At 47.1% G+C, this 17,178-nt stretch overlaps 1 long non-coding RNA gene across 1 annotated transcript in view; it reads right to left on the reverse strand.

Moving 5' to 3' along the window:
• The window catches only part of LOC137635503 (uncharacterized), a 37,240-nt gene continuing 20,062 nt past the window's right edge, over positions 1-17,178 (reverse strand). The window contains exon 4 of the long non-coding RNA XR_011042692.1: positions 1-26. This is a non-coding gene — a long non-coding RNA (uncharacterized lncRNA). The remainder of the gene's footprint in view (positions 27-17,178) is intronic.

The following is a 17,178-nucleotide window of genomic DNA, read 5'->3' on the forward strand; positions in this document are numbered from 1 at the left end:
CGGACTTTCGATTTCAGCTGGTCAGCCTGGAATGAAATACAGTATCAGATTAGGGGCATTTCAATCTCTTGCTATCTCAAAGGTTAATACGATAGTCTTACTAATTAATCAAAATCTATAAAATCTATTAACTATTCTTTTTAATGGTCTACTAAATATCTGCTATGCTACACTTCACAATAAATGTAGGTAAAGTCATCTTTCTCTAAAATCAAAATTATATTGAAACAAATTATATGATGACAACCCTCAATAAGTTCTACTTGAGACTAGAACATCTGTATTATCTAAATCACTTAAATATCTGATTAAATTCAACATGTGGGCTGTCGCAAGTCTTTTTTTTTATATAAAAATACTATAACCCAACAATTGGACACAACCAGGGCCAGGCAATGGTTCCTGATGACTCAGTAAGTAGACCTATATGCTCCCCAAATCCCCTATCCTTAGCTCACAAGAAACTATCAAGCTTGAGCGAGTCTTGAACCCCAGTCCAACAGACAGTTTGTTACCCATAAGCTACCGCAACCCTAGCAGTGGATTCAATCTAAAATGCTACCTTTAGAATCCTATCAAGAACAAAATTAGAATTATAATGGTTTATCAAAGGAGAAGGCAGAAGAGATGAGAAGTAACTGCTATTATTCTGAGATTGTCATACCCATCATAATCTAACACAAGCGTGAGAGCCTTCGATTAAAAGTTTGACTTTGCGAATATGGCCCTGATTACGTTCTTGAATATTGACTAATATTATTGTTATTATCCTTACTTGTTAAACTACAACACTAGTTGAAAACTCAGGATACTATAAGGCCAAGGGGTCCATGGGGAAAATAGCCTAGTAAGGAAATAAAGACACAGATAGAATAGTGTCCCTGAGTGTACCCTAAGACAGAGAACTCTAACCCCAGACAGTGGAACACCATGGTACAGAGGCTATGGCACTAACCAAGAGAAGGGAACATTGTTTTGATTTTGGAGTGTCCTCCTAGAGGAGGTGCTTACCATAGCTAAAGAGTTTTTACCCTTACCAAGAGAAAATTAGCCAATGAATGACTACAGTGCAGAAGTTAACCCTTTGAGTGATGAATTGTTCAGCTATCATAGTGTTCTAAGGTGTATGAGGAAAGAGGAAAATTTGTAAAGAATAGGCCAGACTATTAGGTGAATGTGTAGGCAAAGGAAATATGACACATAATCAGAGAGGGGTCCAAGGTACAGTAGTACTATCTGGCCAGGCTAAGGACCCAACAACTCTCTGGCGGTAATATCTCGCCAAACTGTTTTCAACATTGTCAGAATTTTCTCAATCTTGAATTCTCTGGCGGTAATATCTCGCCAAACCGTTTTCAACATTGTCAGAATTTTCTCAATCTTGAATTGGTGAAATCACTTGAACAAACTTTTCCAAAAAAAAAATATATATCTTTCCTAATTACATTGAGTCATCAAGTTCAAGCTAAACTAAGATTAAAGTCTACAATAAGATTTTTGCGAAAATATTTCACTCATTCATCTTATACAGTATAAATATTACACAATTTTACAGTAAAAGAGCTTCAAAAGTTCTAATAAGCAGCGAATGTTTTTATGTTGAACAGATTGATATAAGTCTCTCCTCTTAGTTTATGAAGGACAGATCTATTTTAACACTGATACTGACCCTGAAGTTACTTTATATTGATTATTAATCACTTCTCATGTAGTTAATTTGTTTCCTTTCCTCATTTGGCTATTTATTCCTATAGGAGCCCTTGGGCTTATAGCATCCTGCTTTTCCAACTAGGGTTGTAGCTTAACTAATAAGAATAACAATAATAATCATATTTCAAACCACCTCTGAAGACGAATTAATAAACATGATAAAGACAGTAGAAATATTCTCAATATTTCCAGACTCCAAAGATGAAACTTAACAGCCCTTAAGTGCAAACTTCTCCCTTGGGATAAAATGTGTGTCCATCATTTTATGCAGACTTTTAGCTTTGTTTCCTCTGCCCAGGGGGTTATAAAAGGACCTGCATTTATTTATTCATTTATCTATCTGTTTGTTTGTCTGTTAGCAGGAATACGGCAAAACCTCCTGCGGGATTATCATCTATTTTAACAGCGGATAGGAAGAACCCCTTTGCTTTTGGAAGTAATCCCGATCAAGATTGTGACTAACCACGGATAGGTTCCATGTCCTGGAACGGATAGGTATTTTGCTCTGGAAGACCCCATTAGATTCTGGAGGTGATACAGATGAAGATCGCAATTCTAGTTATTGCTGTTATTAAAATACAGTAGAATCATTCACGGTCAACATATGAAGAAGGGAAAGCTCAATCTGTAGACTTGAGTCAAATGTTAACAATCTTCATTGACGGAGACCTAAAATGTCTGAATGCTCTTTCTACTTGTTTCAAATGCATTTAGAATGTTGTCATTCTACTGTAGATATTTACAACAAAGTTTAACCATTACACCTAACAAGACTAACCAGTTGGGGAACAAAATATTAGGCTTAATTTATAGAAGATCCTCAACTTACAAACTTAATAGGTTCCAAGAAGCTGTTTGCAAGTCAAATTTTGTTACCCAACTCTCATACCTATAATTTCCAGTTACAAAAGTCAACAAATAGTAGGATTTCATATGAAATAGATATCATGTTATTACAAATGTCATTTTTCTTACTGTATTAAAATGATATTTTCATTAATAAAATAAATTTTTGAACATACTTACCCGGTAGTTATATATATAGCTTACGTCCCCGACGTTAACAGCAGAAAATTTGAAACTCGCACCAACCGCCAGTTGGATAGCCAGGTGTACCACCCCTGCACCCTAGCAAGGTACCTGGAAACCATTCCAGTGACCCTCATATATTCCATGCCTCTAGTCTCTTAGAGGGGAGGAGGGTGGGACTAAAATTATATATAACTACCGGTTAAGTATGTTCAAAAATTTATTTTATTAATGAAAATATAATTTTTAAACACAAGACTTACCCGGTAGTTATATATATAGCTGATCAACACCTTTGGTGGAGGGTTAGAGACAGCTAGCATATCGGGAATTCTACTTAAAGAGTTAATTAAAACAAAACTTGAGGGTTCGTACCTGATAAGGAAGCTGACTTCAATGATACTCTGCCTCATTATGTCTGCTAGCCTTATGAGATCCAGCGATCCTCCCAGGAGGCTGAAGATCTCGAAGGGACTGTCAAACCGGTGTCAAAACCTCATCATGACAGAACCTCCTCCAATAACCAGTTCCGGGTGCTCTCAAGGAACAAACTTGACCACCTGACAAAATCAATAATTGTGGAAGACTGACACAATCTCCACAAACAACCATAAAAAACAATTAAAAGTACCAAGAGAAGAAAAGGTTATTGGGATTATGGGAACATAGTGGTGGATCCTTCACTCACTATTGCACTCGCTGCTACGAATGGACCCAGAGTGTAACGGTCCTCGTAACAAGTCTGAACACCTTTCAAATAATATGACGCAAACACAGATTTGCTCCTCCAGAAGGTTGTGTCCATTATGCTTTGTAGAGATCTATTCTGCCTGAATGCTGCCGACGTTGCCACTGCTCTGACTTCATGAGTCTTGACCTTTAAAAGTCCAAGGTCTGATTCATTACAATGAATATGAGCTTCCTTAATCAAAAGCCTGACAAAATATGACAAGGCATTTTTAGACATCTGTAAAGAGGGCTTTTTTACTGAACACCACAAAGATTCAGACTTGCCTCGTAAATCTTTTGTTCTCTCCAAGTAGCATCTCAGAGCTCTAACTGGGCACAAGACTCCTTCTTCCTCATCTCCAACCAGATCCGTAAGATTTGGAATCTCGAATGCTTTAGCCCAAGGCTGAGAAGGGCGTTCGTTTTTGGCAAGAAAGCCTAACTGTAAGGAACAGACAGCTTTACCATTACGAAATCCAATGTTTTTGCTAAACGCATGAATCTCACTCACTCTTTTGGCTGTTGCAAGACTGACCAAAAATAAAGTCTTCATAGTGAGGTCTTTCAAGAAAGTTGAACCCAGTGGCTCAAACCTGTCGCTCATAAGATACTTCAAAACAATATCCAAATTCCAGGCTGGAGAATCTTGGTTCCGTCGTTTTTAAGCCTCGAAAGACTTGAGAAGTTCTTGCAGATCCTTATTGCTAGAGAGGCCAAGGTTCCTATGCCTAAACACAGTAGCTACCATACTCTTATAGCCTTTAATAGTAGAGGAGGAGAAATTGCACTTCCTTCAAAGATATAGCAGGAAATCCGCAATTTGAGCTACAGAGGTACTGGATGAGGAAAGAGAGTTGATTCTACACCACTCTCTGAAAACCTGCCACTTAGATTGATAAACTTTGATGGTCAAAGTCCTTCTTGCTCTTGCAATAGCTTGAGCTGCCTCCTTCGAAAAGCCTCTAGATCTAGCGAGTCTTTCGATAGTCTGAAAGCAGTCAGCTGAAGAGCGTGGAGATTTTGATGCAATCTTTCCAAGTGGGGTTGTCTGAGTAGATCTACTCTTAAAGGAAGAATTCTTGGGGTGTCTATCACCCATTCCAGTACCTCTGTAAACCATTCTCTTGACGGCCAATAAGGAGCCACTAGGGTCATCCTGGTTCCTTTGAATGTCACAAATTTCTGTACTACTTTGTACAGGATCTTGTAAGGTGGGAAGGCGTACAGATCTAGATGGGACCAGTCCAACAGAAAAGCGTCTATGTGGACTGCTTCTGGATCCGGAACAGGGGAGCAATATGCCTCTAACCTCTTCGTCTTCGAGGTTGCGAAAAGATCTATGTAAGGGCAACCCCAAAGATGCCACAGGCTCTTGCACACATGAAGGTTGAGGGTCCACTCTGTTGGAAGGATCTGATTTCGTCTGCTGAGACTGTCAGCCATTACGTTTTTCTCCCCTTGAATGAATCTTGTCAGAAGTATAACGTTCCTCTCTCTTGCCCACACCAGGAGATTCTTTGACGTCTCGTACAGAGATATCGAGTGTGTTCCCCCTTGCTTTGAGATGTAGACCAATGCTGTCGTGTTGTCCGCTTTGACCTGAACCACTTTGTTGGTGACTAATTCCTCGAAACTTTTGAGGGCTAAAAAAACTGCCAACAACTCCTTGTGGTTTATATGCAAGGATTTCTGGGTCTCTGACCATAGTCTTGAGACTTCTAACTTGTTTAGGGTTGCTCCCCATCCTGTGTCCGAGGCGTTGGAGCATAACACAAGGTCTGGGCTCTTTATTGATACAGTAAGTCGAGACCTTCCTGGAATTTGTGTGGTTCTTCCCACCACCAAAGGCAGTCTTTGATGGGGTTCGTGATAGGAATGGACATCGTTTCTAAGTCCCTCTCCTTGTCCCAATGGCTGTTGAGATGGAACTGGAGAGGACGAAGATTCAGTCTTCCCAGTGGGACGAATTGTTCCAAGGAGGAGAGGGTTCCTACCAGACTCATCCATTTCCTTGCTGAACATACTTTCTTGCTTTGAAACGATCTTAGTTTCAACTTGGCTTGCTCTATCCTTGAGGGAGACGGAAAAGCGTGAAAAATCTGACTCCGTATCGTCAACCCAAAATATAAAATCTCTTGAGATGGAACCAAGAGAGACTTTTCCTTGTTTACAAGGAGACCCAGTTCTTTCGCAAGGTCCAAGGTTGTCTGAAGATCCTTCAGGCAGCAGTGATCGTAAGAGTGCGCTCTGAGAAGCCAGTCGTCGAGATACGGGGAGGCTCTTATGCCCCTTGAATGGAGGATCTTTGCTACATTCAGCATGAGCTTCGTAAAGAATCTGAGGTGCTGTGCAAAGACCGAAGCATAGGGCTCTGAATTGGAAGACATCTCCCATGAAAACGAACCTTAGGTAGGATCTGAAGCTCGGATGGATAGGGATGTGGAAGTAGCGTCCTGAAGGTCTAATGAGACCATCCAGTCGTCCCTCCTTACTACTGCTAGCACTGACTTCGAAGTTTCCATGGTGAACTTCGTTTAGATGATGAACTTGTTCAGCGCACTCACGTCGTCCAGAACTGGACGCCATCCTCCCGAGTTCTTGGGTACCAGGAATAGACGGTTGTAGAAACCCAGAGAACAAATATCCTGAACCTTCTCTATGGCCCCCTTTTCTAACATAAGAGACACTTGGTTCGATAGAGCTTGTCTCTTTGCCTCCTCTCTCTATCTGGGAGAGAAATCCACGGGAACTAAGACCAGAGGAGGGCTCCCTAGAAAGGGGATCTTGTAGCCCTCCTTCAAAATCTGAATAGACCACTGATCTGCTCCTCTCTTCTCCCACGCTTGCCAGAATTTGAGTAGTCTAGCACCTACTGCCTGAAGGCGAAAGCAGTCAGACTCTGCTTCGCCCTGCTCTGAAGCCTCTTCTCTTACTCCTTCTAGCATCAGGTCTGGAACTACCCCTGCTGGAAGATCTCCCTCGAAAGGGCTGGGAAAACTTGGGAAAAGTATCTTCCTTAGGCTTGCGGCTGGTAAAAGAGGGAGGAAGAGCCTTTCTAGCAGACTTGGAGACAAGATCCTGAGTAGCCTTCTGAGCTAAAGCTGCAGAAATCTCCCTGATAAGCTCTTGTGGGAACAGCAATGGAGAAAGAGGCGCATACAAAAGTTCGGACTTCTGGAAGGGAGTAACCCCCGGCGAAAGAAAAGAGCAAAGTTGATCTCTTTTCTTAAGAATGCCTGCAGAAAAAAAAGAGCTGCAAGTTCGTTAGAGCCATCCCTCAAGGCTTTGTCCATGCACAACATCAAATGGACCAGGGCAGAGGTATCCCCCACTTTAAAAGTCTCAACTTTTTTACCCAAAGCCCCAAGTGTCCAGTCTAAAAAAATAAAAACTTCAAAGGCTCGAAAAATTCCCTTGAGAAGGTGGTCCATCTCTGAAGTAGACCAAAAAATCTTGGTCTTTCTCATGGCCGACCGACGAGGAGCGTCTACGAGGCTTGAGAAATCTCCCTGGGCAGAGGCAGGAATCCCCAAGCCGAGAACTTCTCCTGTCTCGTACCAGATGCTCGACCTCGAAGCAAGTCTAGCTGGAGGAAAGGATAAAGCCGTCTTTCCTAAGGCCTTCTTAGACTGTAACCAGTCACCCATCAATTTAAGAGCTCTCTTAGACGAGCGCGACAATACCATCTTACTAAAGCGGGCTTTCTTAGAGGCTTTCCGGAGAGTAAACTCAGACGGAAGCGAGCGCGGAGCTACAGGCACAAAAAAGTCTGAAAACTCTTCCGTAAAAACTTTCATTAGTTTTTCAGATCGGCAGAATGACGGAAAGAAACAGAGTCCTCGTCTTCTGAAACGTCATCGAACTCCATAGGAGAAAGCTGGCCTTCTACTTCCTTCTCTTGCAACGTTCCTTCGGGAGCAGTAGGGTTAAGAGCAGTTTCTTTTTCAGAAAAATCCTGAGTGCCAACCGCAATAGAAATAGGCTCATTGCGAATAGAATCAGGCAGCAGAGTCGTGTGCGGCTCATCCGAACGCTCGCGATCAGCTCGATCGGAGACAAGAAGTTCCTGTACATGAACTGTATTGATGTCTTGAAAAGGATGAGCCTTCTCATCGTAATCCAAACTAACATCCGAAATATGAGAAGGGATAGGACGTTCAGGATCATATTCAGGAACACGCTTGCCATCAACTTCTGACAAGCGTTCAGTACTACGAACCTCTTGTTGTTCAGCGACTCGTTCAACTGTTATCCTTCCGGAAACACGACCTGAAGGACGCTCACTAAAATAATTGGCAGAGAGAGAAACTTCCTGAATTATAGGACGTTTGGCAGCCTGCTTGTAAGGACGTTCGGTAGCCTGTTTGCAAGGACATTTGGCAGCCTGTTCCGAAGGAGGATCGGCAGCCTGTTCCGTAGGAAGTCCAGGATCCTGAATCGAAGGACGTTCGAAAGACTTATCCAAAGAACGAACATAAGCCTGTTTAACACGGCGTTCGGTAATACGTTTGCAAGGATGTTCAATAACCTGTTTAACAGGACGTCCGACGTCTTTCTTAGAAGAACGCACGAGCACACTGTCTGAAGGAAAGAACTCCTTGCTCTTGAAAGAACGTTCGCGTTCAATAAAAGAACTGTGGACTGCGGACTTAGGAGAACGATCACGATCACTTCCTAAGGGACGTTCATAGCGGCTAGCAGGAAGCTTAGAACCCCGATTACGAGGGCGTTTGGGAACACATCCTAGTTCGCTGCTCCGATCACGACCAAAACCGTCACGTGCGCTGAAATGAGATTTGTCGCTACGCTGGTATGATTGCATAAAGGACAAGAGCCTGCTTTGCATGTCTTGAAGAATGACAAAGTTAGGATCCGAACGTTGTGAAATCGGTGATGAAATCACAATGTTCTAATCATCGCTAAACGGAACAGAGCGCCTAGAAGGCGAAAACCAGTCTGAGGGCTGCTTGGGAGCTTGGAATGAGGTAAAGCCTGGTCCTGAGTGCACAGAATGATCCTTGGAAACGTCCAGCGTTCTATAAGGACGTTTAATCGGGGGACTTTCAAAAGGCTCTGAAGTATCCCAGTGACTACATCCAGGTTTTGAACCAGCAGGACGTCGATAGGCCTTATCATAGGTCCTCTTAAGAGGTCTAGAAGCGAGCTTCCAGCCTCTTTTACGCAAGAGGTCATCCGAAGACGAAGAAAAACACTTAACCTCACCTTTCCAATGGTGAGGGCAAACGTCCTGGGAGGCGCCCACAGGTACGTTCGAGGGGACGTCTGCTCGTTTGTTAAAGCCTCTCGTCTCCTTTCGCCTTTACAGACACGAGCAGGCGCACCCTCCACTGCACTTAACTTCACTTCACTGCACTTGCACTTTCACCTTTTAATAGTTGCACATCGGACATCAACTATGTCCTGTCCGCAGCCAAAGATGACAAATTCGTAGATAATTTGTATTTTTCCTAACTATACAAACCTTAGCTATTTACATGGGGGCAATTACTTCGGCGTAGCTGAATGACGAGCCATAAAAGTTTTAATGAGGGTTTACTACCCCGCCGCTAATTAGCGGGGAGTAGGGAGGGGTAGCTAGCTACCCCCCCTCACACACACCGGTGAATGCTTCACTTTGCTTAGAGGTAGGACTTATCTTGGGGGACAGGGCTGGCGGGCACATATGTGCAAATAGCTAAGGTTTATATAATTAGGAAAAATACAAATTATCTACGAATTTGTCATTTGTTCCGTAACTGAAATACAAACCACGCTATTTACATGGGGTGACTTAACCCTTAGGAAGGGCGGTAAGTACCCTCCCATATTGGCTTTGGCTTGCCCGGGGACACCAAACTCGAGTGTGTAGGAACTCAAGAAGTAAGGGGTCCCTGCTCCTCGCTGACAGCTGTGAAACTGCTGCGGCCTACGTAAGCTGTGTGTAAAGGTGAGAAGTGACTCGTCCTAGGAAGTTGACCTGGAGTTCTTTAGATGGAAATCTAGGCTAGGACTCTCCCAATACCACCTCGTCAGGGTATGGGGACATGACAGTATTACATCTTAATACTAGGAACACAAGGGAGCATAGCGTACCTGCAGAGGTTCAAGATCCTGTTGAGTACACTCCTCATCAGACAGAACGGGGGAAAGGCGTACACATCGACGTTGTCCCACCGTTGTTGGAAGGCATCCTGCCAGAGAGCCTTGGGGTCCGGGACCGGGGAGCAGTACAGCGGGAGCTTGGTGTTCAGCGCCGTAGCGAACAGATCCACCGTCGGGGAACCCCACAAAGTCAGGACTTTGTTGGCTATCTGAGGATCCAAAGACCACTCGGTACTCACTATCTGTGTCGCTCTGCTCAGACTGTCGGCGAGCACATTCCTTTTGCCTGGAATGAAGCGAGCTGCTAGTGAAATTGAGTGGACCTCGGACCATCTCAGGATCTCTACTGCAAGATGGGATAGCTGTTCTGAAAAGGTACCTCCCTGCTTGTTGATATAAGCCACTACCGTGGTGTTGTCGCTCATCACCACCACAGAGTGGCCCGCCAGGACTTGGTGGAACTTCTGAAGTGCCAGAAACACGGCCTTCATTTCTAGCAGGTTTATGTGAAGGTACTTTTCTGATTCTGACCACAGGCCTGAGGTCCTGTGGTTCAGAACGTGGGCTCCCCACCCTTTGTTTGATGCGTCCGAAAACAGCATCAAATCTGGGGGGGAGGAGAAGATCCACTCCCTTTCGTAGGTTCTCATCCGCCACCCACCACCGGAGATCCGTCCGTTCCGCAGTGCCCATAGGGATCAAAGTGTCCGGGGAGTCGTGGCCTTGACTCCACCGGGACTTGAGTCGCCACTGGAGAGATCTCATTCTGAGGCGACCGTTGGGAACGAGACGGGTCAGGGAGGAGAGGTGGCTGAGGAGACGAAGCCACGATTGGGCTGGGAGTTCTTCTCGATTGAGGAAAGGTCTCGCAACCTTCCTCAGCCTTGCTATCCTGTCGTCTGATGGGAAGGCTTTGTGGAGATTGGTGTCTATGATCATGCCTAGATATACCAGTTTCTGAGAGGGCTGCAGGGAGGACTTCTCGAGATTTACCACGATCCCTAGATCCTGGCAAACTTCGAGGAGCTTGTCTCGGTGGCGAAGAAGGGTTGCCACCGAGTCCGCTAGGATCAGCCAGTCGTCCAGATAACGAAGGAGACGGATGCCGATCCTGTGAGCCCACGAAGAGATGAGGGTGAATACTCTGGTGAACACCTGAGGGGCTGTGGAGAGACCGAAGCACAGCACCTTGAACTGGTAGATCTTGTTGTCTAGGCAGAATCTTAGGTACTTCCTTGAAGACGGATGGATTGGGATCTGGAAGTACGCGTCCTTCAGGTCCAGTGTACACATGAAGTCTAGTGGTCTCACCGCAAGTCTGACCATGTCTGCCGTCTCCACACTGAACGGAGTCTGCTTGACAAACCCGTTCAGGGTTGAGAGGTCGATGACTGGTCTCCAGCCTCCAGACGCCTTTCTCACAAGAAAGAGTCGACTGTAGAAGCCTGGGGACCCGTCTACAACCTCATGGAGAGCGTCCTTCTTCAACATGGTCTGGACTTCTGCCCGAAGGGCTTGCCCTTTTGCCGATCCCATGGCAAAAGACCTCAACGACACTGGATTCGCTGTCAGGGGAGGTAGAGAGGCTGTGAACGGGACGCGATAACCTAGAGTGATCACGGAGATCGTCCAGGCATCTGACCCGAGTTGCTGCCACCTTGTCGCGCAACTCTGTAGGCATCCCCCCACTGGTGGACATGCAGGGGGATTGCCAACCCTAGCGTTTTCGGCCTCGGCTGTTACCTTTAGGGTTCTTGCCTCCCCTGGAGGACTTCTTGCTCCTTCTGCTCTTGGCAGGAAAGGGCTTATTATTATTATTATTATTATTATTAAATGCTAAGCTACAACCCTAGTTGGAAAAGCAGGATACTATAAGCCCAGGGGCCCCAACAGGGAAAATAGCCCAGTGAGGAAAGGAAATAAAGAAAAGTAAAATATTTAAAGTACAGCAACAACATCAAAATAAATATTTCCTATAAAAACTATAAAAAAAAAACTTTAGCAAAACAAGAGGAAGAGAAACTAGATAGAAGTGTGCCCGAGTGTACCCTCAAGCACGAGAACTCTAACCCAAGACAGTGGAAGACCATGGTACAGAGGTTATGGCACTGCCCAAGACTAGAGAACAATGGTTTGATTTTGGAGTGTCCTTCTCCTAGAAGAGCTGCTTACCATAGCTGAAGAGTCTCTTCTACCCTTACCAAGAGGAAAGTAGCTACTGAACAATTACAGTGCAGTAGTTAACCCCTTGTGTGAAAAAGAATTGTTTGGCAATCTCAGTGTTGTCAGGTGTATGAGGACAGAGGAGAATCTGTAAAGAATAGGCCAGACTATTCGGTGTCTTTGTAGGCAAAGGGAAAGAACCGTAACCAGAGAGAAGGGTCCTATGTAGTAGGCCTACTGTCTGGCCAGTTAAAGGACCCCATAACGCTCTAGCGGTAGTATCTCAACGGGCGGTTGGTGCCCAGGCCAACCTACTACCTAGACACCTTTGGCTTCGCTGCAGTAGTCTTCTTCGTGTTCTTAGCTGGACGGGGCTGCTGAACCGCTGGAGGTTTGTAGGGCCTCGATGTCAGGGCCCTGTGGATGAGGGAATCCTGGTTGGATTTCCTCCACCTCTCAGCGGTGAGCTCTACGTCCTTAGGCTCAAACAGACTCTTACCGAACACGGAAGAGTGTCTGAGCCTGCTAACCTTCGAACTGGGGACCTTCTGGTGGAACCTCTCGGCCACAACGTCCCGACGTTTGAGAATCGTATTGGCCCACAAGCTTGAGACTTGGTGGGCCAGAAACTCAATGGTCCGTGTGCCTGAGAGTAAGAAAGTCTCCAGCGCCTTCCTGGAGCTTTCTTTGGAGAGGTCTTCGGACCGCACCAGGATGCCCAGAGACCCCAGCCAGATGTCGAGCCACGAAGTTGCCTGCATGGCACACTTGGTGACTTTCTCCTGGCTTAAGATCTCAGTGGCAGAGAAAGGCACGTGCCAGTTGGAGAGTCTCTCAAGAGGGACTCCCCCTGTGAGTTCTTCCACAGAGTGGTGCAACGGAAGACTCAGACAAGACGCCTCAAGGATCTCGAAGTACCTCCTCTGATGGACTCGAGGAGGAGGGAGGAGCTTGTTACCGGCACTCGATCTGCTGGAGGAGGCAAGCTCAGAGAGCTGGCCCTCGACCTTGTCCCTGGCACTCTTCATCCCCTGAGACCAGGGCAAAGCTGCACTGGCCCTAGAGGGTTTCTGGGGGCCATAGATGCGGTCCAGGACCGTGTCCTTACCTTCACGAGGGGGAATCTCAGGGTCTGGGATCCCATTGAGGTTCCTCATGAGGGTCAGGACTTGCCAGAAAACATGTTCTGACTCCTGGTGCTCTCCTCCTGAAGGACTGGCAGCTAAGTCTCCCGTCCACAGTGGCTCTTCCTGGGGGGACACGTGGACATCCTCAGCGGCTCTAGACGGTTCCTCCCTGATCCTTGCTGATGATTTGGGAATCGTCTTAGAGTCCTTAGGCTCCCTCCTGGGAGGGATACAGGACTCGAGCAACGAAGGGGGCAGGCTCTTCTCCACCCCTGGACGAAACGACTTCTCAGGGAGAGGCGGCGCTTCCCCCATTGGTGCGATGGGGGAATGGTCCGGCTAATCCGACTCTCCTGAGGATGGGTAGTCCTCATCCGCAGGGGAGGGAGAGAAAGTCTGGGGGGGAGAAGGAGCCTTGCGCTAGGACCTGCGAGGAGACAAAATAGGCCTCGGAGGAGTTTCCACGGGAGAGACTCCTCTCTTCCCCTTCAGGGGGGAGGAAGCTGCCGCTGGTTTGTGACCCCCGTCAGAGAGGGCGGGCTTAATCGCCTGCACAAGAGCTCTGACTAGGGTGCCGAACCAGGGCTGCTGGCTGACAGTCACGCTGTCAGACACCCCCTCTGGAGGGAAGGGGATTGTGCGATCCCTAGGAGGAGTCGACAAATGTGGGTTCGCCTGTGGGGCTGAAAGGAAAGTGTCCCAAGACCTGTCCGGGAAACGCCCCTCCTCCGGCGAGCGTACTGGTCTGCGCTTGCGGGGAGGGGAACGAGACGAAGAACTGTCCGCCTGGCAGCGCTCGCGCTGCGGGTCGCGTGACGGGCCCTGGTCAGGGTCCCGCGTGAAAGAGTCGCGCACGAAGGGCTCACGCGACACAGGAATCTCGCGCTCGCGCGGGGGTGAGGATTCAGGAACGAGGGAGCGCTGGCGCGCTGGCGATGGAGCGGACGCGTGGTCGCGGGCGCACGTAGGAGATGGCGAGGGCGTGCGGCGCGCAGGAGCCGGCACGGGAGGCGGCCGGACGCGAGGGCGCGCAGCAACCTGATGCGGCCCCGGAGGGCGCGAGATAACGGGGGCGCCTGAGCGCGTGTCCAGGAGAACCGGGGGAGGGCGCCTGAGCGCTGGTGCAGGATCGCGTGCGGCAGGGATGGCGCGTTGGCGCGGCGGTTTTCGCTGGTCTGACAGGACCGGCATGCTCGCCTGTGGGCGCGCTGGCCGCGCCGGCGATCGTGGGCGCGCATCAGGATGTGGTCGCACCGGGGTGTGCTGCTGCGGCGGCCGCGTAGGGCGCGCAGTTGGATGAGGGCGCACAGTTGTGCGCTGGAGGGTTACATTAGGCGCCTTGAAGACAGGAACAGGGCGCGTGACAGAAATAGGGCGCGTAACCGGGGCGTCGCTCGCGGTTGTAGCGCGTGCAGGATCGCGCAGTCTGGAAGGAGAGCCCAGGGGCGGCCATGAGCGCCCGTGCGCCAGCTTAAAAGCCTCCTGGGCGACGCACTGGGATGTTGAAGCGCGTTGGCTCGTTGGTGAGCGCTGGATCTGGAACCGCGCGTGGGTGCGTGTCGCGCGTCTCTCCAGACAGGCGCGGCGAGTCCGGAGGAACCTGTGGGCGCCTGTAGGCCAGCGAAGGAACCTTCTGGACTGCGCGGGACGAGGCAGGAACCGGTGGACGCTGGGGAGCCGGTGGGCGCGTGAGCGTAGGTGGCCGCTGGGGAGCCGGTGGGCGCGTGAGTGTAGGTGGCCGCTGGGGCACCGGAGGGGTGACCGGAATTCTTGCCGCATACATTTTCGCCGTAGGACTTTTTGTCACGGACTTTTTGCCGTAGGAATCTTTGCCACTAGGTATTTTTGCCGTAAGGAATTCTTGCCGCAAATTGCATATTACTTTTATAATTTAAAGGTATATGAAAGATTTGACCTATAAAAAAAATAAGTATAGTGGCCTACATACATACATCTAATGCGATGGATGGTATCTGATAATTAGCTCTTACTTACGAAGTTTTAAACAAGCAGTTTTAGCCCATACACACACTCCACTGGTCTTTGATAAATAGCTCGTGCTTCTAAAGTTTAAAACAAATTTGAGTGTAACCGGATGTTTGTTTCATTTAGCTAAAAATATTTTTCGAAGTGTCTGTGAATTTGGCCATAAAGTGCGTTACCAGAGTGATTCTGAATTTAACACCTTGGTCAAATTCTTTAAGGCACTGGCATTTGTTCCTTCTAGTGACGTTATTAGACCTTTGAGGAACTAGTTGATAACGATGATTTGCCTCAGGACCTGGTATCTTATTTTGAGACGTATTATATTGGTGGGGTAAGAGGCAGGGGCCCTCGTAGACGAAGAGTCGGTCCAACATTTCCTGTGGATATGTGGAATGTTTATGAACGGACTTTAAATAAGTTACCAAACACCAATGATAGTGTAGAAGGGTTTCATAATGCCTTGCAAAGTTCTGTTACAAATATCCACCCAAATATTTGGCAATTAATTAACCTTTTGAAAAACGAAGAGAGTCTAGCAAAAAAGAAAAGAATTGATATTGAACGCGGCGAAGCATCTCACATGAAGAAAAAGTACAAAGATGTTTATGTACGAATACAAAGAATTGTTTCAAGATATGATTTTCAGCGTAAAGTACACTATTTACGGAGTATTGCAATAAATTTGCACTCATTCTAATCTTAATTAAAGTTTTTTTTTTCAAATATTTAAAATTTTAAATAAATAAACCTTCTATATTGTAATACCTTTGTTATTGATTTTATTTTGACAATGATGAATATTTGAATATTTATTGTAACTTCAATTGCTCTTAAATTTATTACTTGTTTTAAATAAATAAACTTTCAGTTTTATAATACACTATTATTCTCATACCCTTTTATACTCATAATTTAGATATATTTTATTCATTATACGGCATTCATGTATGTAGTAGAGTGTATGTATGTATACTAAATACTTCTTGTTTAAAACTTGCTAAGTAAGAGCTAATTAGATGTATGTGTGTATGTATGTATGTAAGTAGGTGTGTATATTTCTTGTTTATAAACAACTTGTTTTAAACTTTAGAAGCACGACCTATTTATCAAAGACCAGTGGAGTGTGTGTATGGGCTAAAACTGCTTGTTTAAAACTTCATAAGTAAGAGCAATTATCAGATACCATCCATCGCATTAGATGTATTGATGTAGGCCACTATGCTAATTGTTTTTTATAGATCAACTCTTTCATATACCTTTAAATTATAAAAGTAATATGCAATTTTCGGCAAGAATTCCTTACGGCAAAAATACCTAGTGGCAAAGTTTCCTACGGCAAAAAGTCCGTGACAAAAAGTCCTACGGCGAAAATGAATGCGGCAAGAATTCCTAGAACTCACCGGAGGGCGCGTGTGCGCAGGTGAGAGCTAGCACGCTGCAACAGGAACTGCTGGGGGGCGCCGGGGTGCAGAAGGGCGTGGGCACGCAGGGGATATCTGGCACGTGGCAGGAACGGTGTCGCGAACGCATGAGGGTGAGCGCCGTGGCGCTAAGTCAGGAACAGCGGCAACGGCAGGCACAGCAGCGACAGCAGCAGGAGAGCGCACAGGAAGAACCTGGCACTTGAGGGCAGGAGGCGCGGTTTTGCGCTCAAGACCCTTCAGCCCCGAAGGGCCCGGAGACTGCGCAGCGGCAGGATCAGGTGGCGCGTCACGCGCATCAGGAACCTTAGATGTTGAAGGTCTAGGAGACTGGTCACTGTGTCTCGAAGGACGACCATCATCTGAAGGTGATCGCGAACGATCCCCGGAGAGGTCTAGGGTGGTAGCTGGCAGGATCGGTGAACGGCGAGTCGTCTCCTCCGCAGAGGACTGTGGTGACGAAGAGCCGAAGAGGCGCCTCTTAACCCCCTTGTAAGGGGAAGGAAGGCCTCTACGGCGAAGGGGAGGACGAGCCTTCCGCCTTATACGCCCACAAGGGGCCGTGGGATCAGCAAGCTGACCATCAAGGGGCCTCCGAAGAGGAGTCTCTGTATGTGAGCTCCCCCGAGGGAGAGAATCACCGGCAGGAGAGACCGTGGGACTTAGATCCTCCCTCGAAGGGTGTTCGGAGGGGGAATCTAAGCTGTCAGCTACCTCAGCCACAGGAACGGGGGTTTGACTTGACCCAAGGGATGACTCCGTCACAACAACGTCAACCAAAGACAGAGGATCTATCCCTGCTGTAGTTGGCGATTGTTTGACGGCTGCACCCAGTTTGATCATGTCAAACTGGGCTTCCTTGGAGGGCAAACCCTGCAGCCCCAAGGAAGCCCAAAGCTGAAACAAATCAC

The sequence above is a fragment of the Palaemon carinicauda genome, unplaced genomic scaffold (genome assembly GCF_036898095.1).
Source record: "Palaemon carinicauda isolate YSFRI2023 unplaced genomic scaffold, ASM3689809v2 scaffold131, whole genome shotgun sequence".
Lineage (NCBI taxonomy): Eukaryota > Metazoa > Arthropoda > Malacostraca > Decapoda > Palaemonidae > Palaemon > Palaemon carinicauda.